Raw genomic sequence first — 6,391 nt, forward strand, 5'->3', positions numbered from 1 at the left:
TTGATAAATGCAAAAACAATTAGATAATTCAAGTAATTTATCATTGGACCCCTTTGAAGCCTAGCCAATAGGCTTCAAGCAACACATGAAGGTAGCATGGGTAGGGACCTGACATGTGTCCTTGCTGCCTCTTCAAGGCTAGGCTTCCCTTGTGAGTGTGAGTGTGTGTTCTCTCTCTAATCCCTAGGAAAAGGGCTCGCCCCCCCTCTTGTAGGGATGCTTTTGACTTTAGGAGCTCAAGCACCTTAGTCATCAAGCATGACAAAGCACTTGGACTAGGGGGTATTCCCACAAGCATCTCAGGCAAGCATGTCAAGGCACCTCAAGCACCTTAATCAAGCGGCAAGTCAAGCACCTCAAGCATGGAGTAATTCAAGCACCTCAAGCACCTTAATCAAGCACCTCAAGCAGGACAAACACCTCAAGCACGACAAGCACCTCAAGCAGGTCAAGCACCTCGAGCTTGGGCCGGGTTCCCACCTCAAGCTCAGCCCTAGCTTACCTAAGGTCAAAGGACTTTTACACACATTATTGGAGGTCTTCAATGAAGCTAACCCTAAGGTCTTATGCTCCATTGGTTAGCCTTGCTCTTGATAGACCATCTCCCATTTGGGCCCCTTTACTATTGGCCCCGTGTAGAGATATATCTATAAGCACATATCTATATCTTAACACTTGTTCCCGTTTATTCTCCCACATTAAGTGATCAATTTAATATGAGAAAATCATTTGGGTTGGTTAGATAGTAGATTTTATGACAGATTTCTACACAAACAAACCTTGCAACAAATGTGGTAGGAAGGGACACCCTCCTTCTCGGTGCTACTCAAGTGGAGGCAGTAGCAGTGGAGAAAGCAGCAACAGTAGAAGCAAGAGCAGAAGCAACGAAGGCAAGAGACCTGACAGAGGATCATCTCACATAGTAGAAGACAAAAAGGACGAAGACGAAGGTAGCGTTTGGGAAGACCCATTTTGAAGATGCAAACTCTCTACTTGTAGGGGAGGACTTTTTCCTGTGTGGATATCAGCTTATCATCCTGTTTGCACATCACCATCCTTTGTGGATTGTTCTTGTGTGTATTTTACCATCCTGTGTGGATATCACCATTCTTTGTGGACTTTATTTTCTTGTGTGGATATCACCATCCTATGTGGATTTTGTTAGCCTGTGTGGATCATGCATCTTCAGTATCTTGTCTTAGTCCAAACCTCAAGGGGAGGATTGTAAAGTGTTAGCTTTTTCCTAAGGTGTGAGTCAAGGAGAGGAGAGTGGATTTATCCCACATACTGTGGAGCAAGTCAGTAGAGCTACTTAAAGCTCATTTCTTGAATCAATAAAAAACAACTCATTTTTCACTACATGCTTGTCTATGGTGAGCTTGTGTTAAGCTAAGTCAATACTCAAGATTGTGTTTATGAGTCCAAGCTAATCTATCTTGGAACCTAATTCACTTGAGTGATAACCTTGCTTACACACACTCACACACTTGCACCATGTTTCTCTTTCATCCACCATAGCTAGCACGATCCCAAACCCTAACAGCAAGGAGGACTTCATGATAAATGTTTTGTTTTTAAGATGTCCACGAAAGGTCCTGGTTCAGGAGTTGATTTAATAAGACGCATGGATCGTTCTAGTCAAGGAGACCTGCATAATGCTTGGGTCCATTTTGACTATACGCATCGTGTTGAAGGATGGTCAACCATGTCATGCTCAGTTTATGACCCAAGGTGATAAATTTCTAGATGTATATAAAAGTGATAATTTAATCATTGACTATACGTCTTACCATGAATACTTTTTGCCTCAGCATGAAGAGCTTGATGGTTATTGCAATATGTGAGACCAAGGAGGAAGATACAGAGTCACAAATATTATTTTGGAAAAGTCTCAATTCTGTTATGGTTGAGAGTGGATATTCAATTGCAAATTTCACTAGGTTTATGGTAGATGAGGGAGGTGCCAATTGGAATGCTATTCGAGCAGTCTACAATGGAGGAGCAGACAATGTAATGGAGGGTCGTGAAAGATCATGCTTGTTCCATTGGGAGCAAAGTCTCCAAAAGAAAACAAGAGAACTCATTCCAAATGAAAAACAAATGGAGCATATTTCTTTGTGTGAAAAATGGCAAACAAGGAACACTTTGTTGGAAGCGCAAATCCGAGCTAGGTCAATAAAGAGATGGTGGTATGAGAATGGTGTTCCAAAAGAGAATCTGGTGCCTTTGAAAAATTGGTCTCATGGTGGGAAGATAGAATCTCACATTGGGGGGCCATTTCCATAAATGTGAGTTTTTTTTTTTGGTATAAATCTCACAATTATGTAGTAAATATTGTGAGCTAATGTTGTGAACTAATGTTGTGAACTAATGTTTCTAATCTTTCAGGATGACTTGAGCCCATGGGATCATGCTGATGTCCCTACTACAAACTTATCAGAGAGTATACATGCAAGTTGGCTTTCTGGAGAGGGAGGGAAAAAAAAGATCACATTGTATGATGCTTGTGTTACAGATGTCATCAACTCCTATCTTCAATGTGCAAAGCAGTTGGGATACTTGACTGGACGATACATAGGTACTGGACCAGACATACACTCTCTCTTGAATAGAGCACAATCAAGGTTGACTCCAACCCTGGCTACAGTGACTCGTGTGCTACATGGAATGAATGATAATGAAACTAATTTCCAAGATCCAATTTTACATGGTGACAAAGAATCGGTGCAAAGAAAGAAGAGGTCAAACCTTGGCAATAGCTCACATCGACCAGGGTATATCATGGAGTCACGAGATCGCTGCCAACGCGGACGACCATGCAAAGTTAACTTCACAAATATGAACAATGTGACTGTGGATAACTCAGCTAGATTGCAGGAAACTTTTGTCAAAGAAGAAGGACCAACTTACAATGAAAGTACAAAATATCATAGCATTGGTAATAAAGATGGTGATGGTGGTGGTGTGGACAGTGCAGCTCAAATTTTGGAAGAGGATATACACAGGTCAATGTGGGCCCTTAGTGTAAAGAATGAGGATGCAAGAGAGATGCACAAGACAAGCACAAAGCACACAGAGATGGAAAGCTTCTTCTTCTTCTCACAGAAAAGAGAGTGCAAAATGACTAAGTGCTAAAACTGAAAAGTAGCACATATGTACATGCGGTCACTAAGTGTGAACTCGCTAGAAGCGTACTAGGCTGGCACTATAAGTGTAGTCCAGCTGTAGAATCACTGGCAAAGATCCTCCGTGTCGGTCACCTAACGCGCCAGTGAGTAAATGTCGTAAGCGGCCAAGACCCGTAGTGGATGCCAGCTCAAGATGTAGAGCTCGACACCTCAACACTCCCCCTCGAGCTCTGCATGTCACAGAGTCCAAGCATAGTCCGGAAATGTCAAATATTCTCAGCTACGAGGGCCTTGGTAAAGATATCCATTATCTGCTCCTCTGTGCTGACGTAGACCACGTCGATGTCGCCCACCAACACTCGCTCTCGAACGTAGTGGTAATGGACCTCTATGTGCTTGGTCCTGGTATGGAACACTGGGTTCCTAGCCAACTGCATGCTGCTGAGGTTGTCACAATGGATGAAAATCTTCTGGTCCACCTACACTCCCAAGTCCTCAAGTAATGTGCATAGCCAAGCTACCTCGCACGCCGCAACTGCTGCACCTTTGTACTCGGCCTTTGTTCTCGATAAAGCAACCGTAGGCTGCTTTTTGCAACTCCAAGTAACAACAACACTCTCAAAAGAGAACATGAAGCCACTCGTAGATATCCTATCAACAATGCTACCTGCCCAATCTGCATCTGTATACCCATACAATGCTAATGGCGCATTTGCTGCATAGAAAAATGCGTAGTCAAGAGTCCCTTGCACATACCGAAGTGTGCGTCGTACTCCATCCAAATGTGGCTTCCTCGGAAGCTGCATGAACTGACCCTCCAAGCCTACTGTGTATCTCAAGTTTGGCCTCGTGATAGTCAAGTAGATTAGACTACCCACAATCTTCCTGTACATATTGACATCCTCAACAACATCACCCTTCTCTGCACTCAGCTTTGCATTCACATCCAAGGGAATAGAAATTGTCTTACAATCATCCATACCATACTTTGACAACATGTCCAAGGCATATTGTCTCTGTGACAGCCATACACCCTTTGGAGTCCTGATCACCTCAATGCCAAGAAAGTAGCGCAACTCGCCCAAATCTTTCATTTCAAACTCCTATTTGAGAAGACCCTTCACATGGTCAATCTCCATAGCATTGTCACCCACAATAATAAGGTCATCTACATATATGGTAATGACCACAATCCCCACATCACTCTTACGTACATACAGTGAATGATCAGCATGAGCTCTCCTAAACCCAATACTGACAAGATACTTGGCAATCCTATCATACCATGCTCTAGATCCCTGCTTCAAACCATACAAAGCTTTGAGAAGTCTGCATACATAATCTGGGTAACCTGGATCGACATAACCAGGTGGCTGATCCATATACACTTCCTCTTGTAACTCACCATTCAAGAAGGCATTCTTTACATCCATTTGATGCATAATCCATCCTCTAGATGCAGCCACTGCTATGACAGCTCTCACAGTCGTCATCTTTGCCACTGGAGCAAAGGTATCCTCATAGTCTATGCCATACGTCTGTGCATAACCCTTTGCGACCAGCCTTGCCTTGTGACGCTCAATGTTACCATCAGCCTTATGCTTGGTTTTATACACCCATTTACAGCCAATAGCTTTCTTGCCACTTGGCAATGGCACCAACTCCCATGTGTCGTTTGCTTCCAATGCAGCCATCTCTTCATTCATTGCATCATCCCAATGCACATTTCCAACTGCATCCTCAAAACATGTGGGCTCCACATCCTGTATCACCTTAGCCATGTAGGCTTGGTGATGTGCTAGATACCCATCATAAGTCAATTTCTGAATTGGATTTATGACTTTGTTAGATCTGCGTGGTCCTAGGTCACTTCTTTTCCCTCTAGCATCTTCTTGTACTTTCCTTACACCAGGTGTCCTGACAGTCGGAATTCCAAATTCCTCATCAAGACTTTGTTCAGAACCATCTGAATCCATGTCTACATGTGAAAACCCTGATGATGCATCAGCCATAAAGGGAGGTTCATCAACCTTTTCCTTTCCTTTTCATGATACATTCCCTGTACCTGCTGGTGGAGTAACCTGTGTACGTAGTCTACCATTCCATGGCTTCTTGACACAGCCACGAGAAGAGGACTCTTGTGGTCCACTCAAAACCTGTGACTGTGGCCTCACATTTTGTACAACCACATCATCTTTTACATCAGCCCCAATAGTGCCATGTGAATTACTCTACCAGCTGCTCATCTCATCAAAGACTACATCTCTGCTCACTCGTAATTCTCGTGTAGTAGGATTGTAGCACCTGTACCCCTTTTTCTTAAGAGAAGATCCCACAAGAATACATTTCTCTGCTTTAGGATCCAATTTCCTACGCAACTCATCTGGTACATGCACGTAAGCTATGCAGCCAAACACTTTCAAGTGTGCCAAATCAGACTTTGTACCTGTAAACTTTTCCTCAGGTGTTACATCATGCACCACAGCTATAGGTGTCTTGTTCATAATGTACACAACTGTATTTACAGCTTCAGCCCAGAAATGATGAGGCATGTTCTTCTCATTCATCAATGCACGTGCAACCTCTGCAATGTGCCAGTTTTTCCTTTCTGACCCCATTCTGTTGTGGAGTATATCTGCATGTAAACTGCCTGCGTATACCATGCATTCGTAGAAAATCTGAAAAATCGTTGGAGAAGTACTCTCCCCCTCCATCTGACCTCAATGTCTTGATTTGCATATCTGTCTCCTTCTCAATCATGACTTTGAAGTCCTGAAAGTGACCAAAGACTTCACTTTTGTTACGCATGAAGTAGACCCATACTTTCCTTGTATGGTCATCAATGAAAGAGACATAATACCTGAAACCATGTATACTTGTAGTATCGGTTGGACCCCAAACATGTGTGTGCACCACCTCAAGTGGCTTTTTACATACATTGGGCTCATGTGGAAATGAGCCCTTTGACTATTTTCCAAATTGGCATGCTACACACACTTTATGCATACCATCCACCTTGAATTTGGGCAAACCTTTTACAATCTGTTTTGATTGCATGCTGCGCAATCTCTGCTCATTGACATGGCCAATGCGTTTGTGCAAAATGTCAACATCAGCCACAACACCTGTGCCCTGTGCAAATAATGTAGCTTTTACCTCAGGCATGTCTACATTCACCGTAAATATTCTACCCACACATTTTCCCTCTGTGATCAGATTACATCCATTCTGGAAATCTTCTACATAATAGCCATTCGGATTGA

The sequence above is a fragment of the Adiantum capillus-veneris genome, unplaced genomic scaffold, assembly GCF_014529385.1.
Source record: "Adiantum capillus-veneris isolate H3 unplaced genomic scaffold, ASM1452938v2 Hic_scaffold_646, whole genome shotgun sequence".
NCBI lineage: Eukaryota > Viridiplantae > Streptophyta > Polypodiopsida > Polypodiales > Pteridaceae > Adiantum > Adiantum capillus-veneris.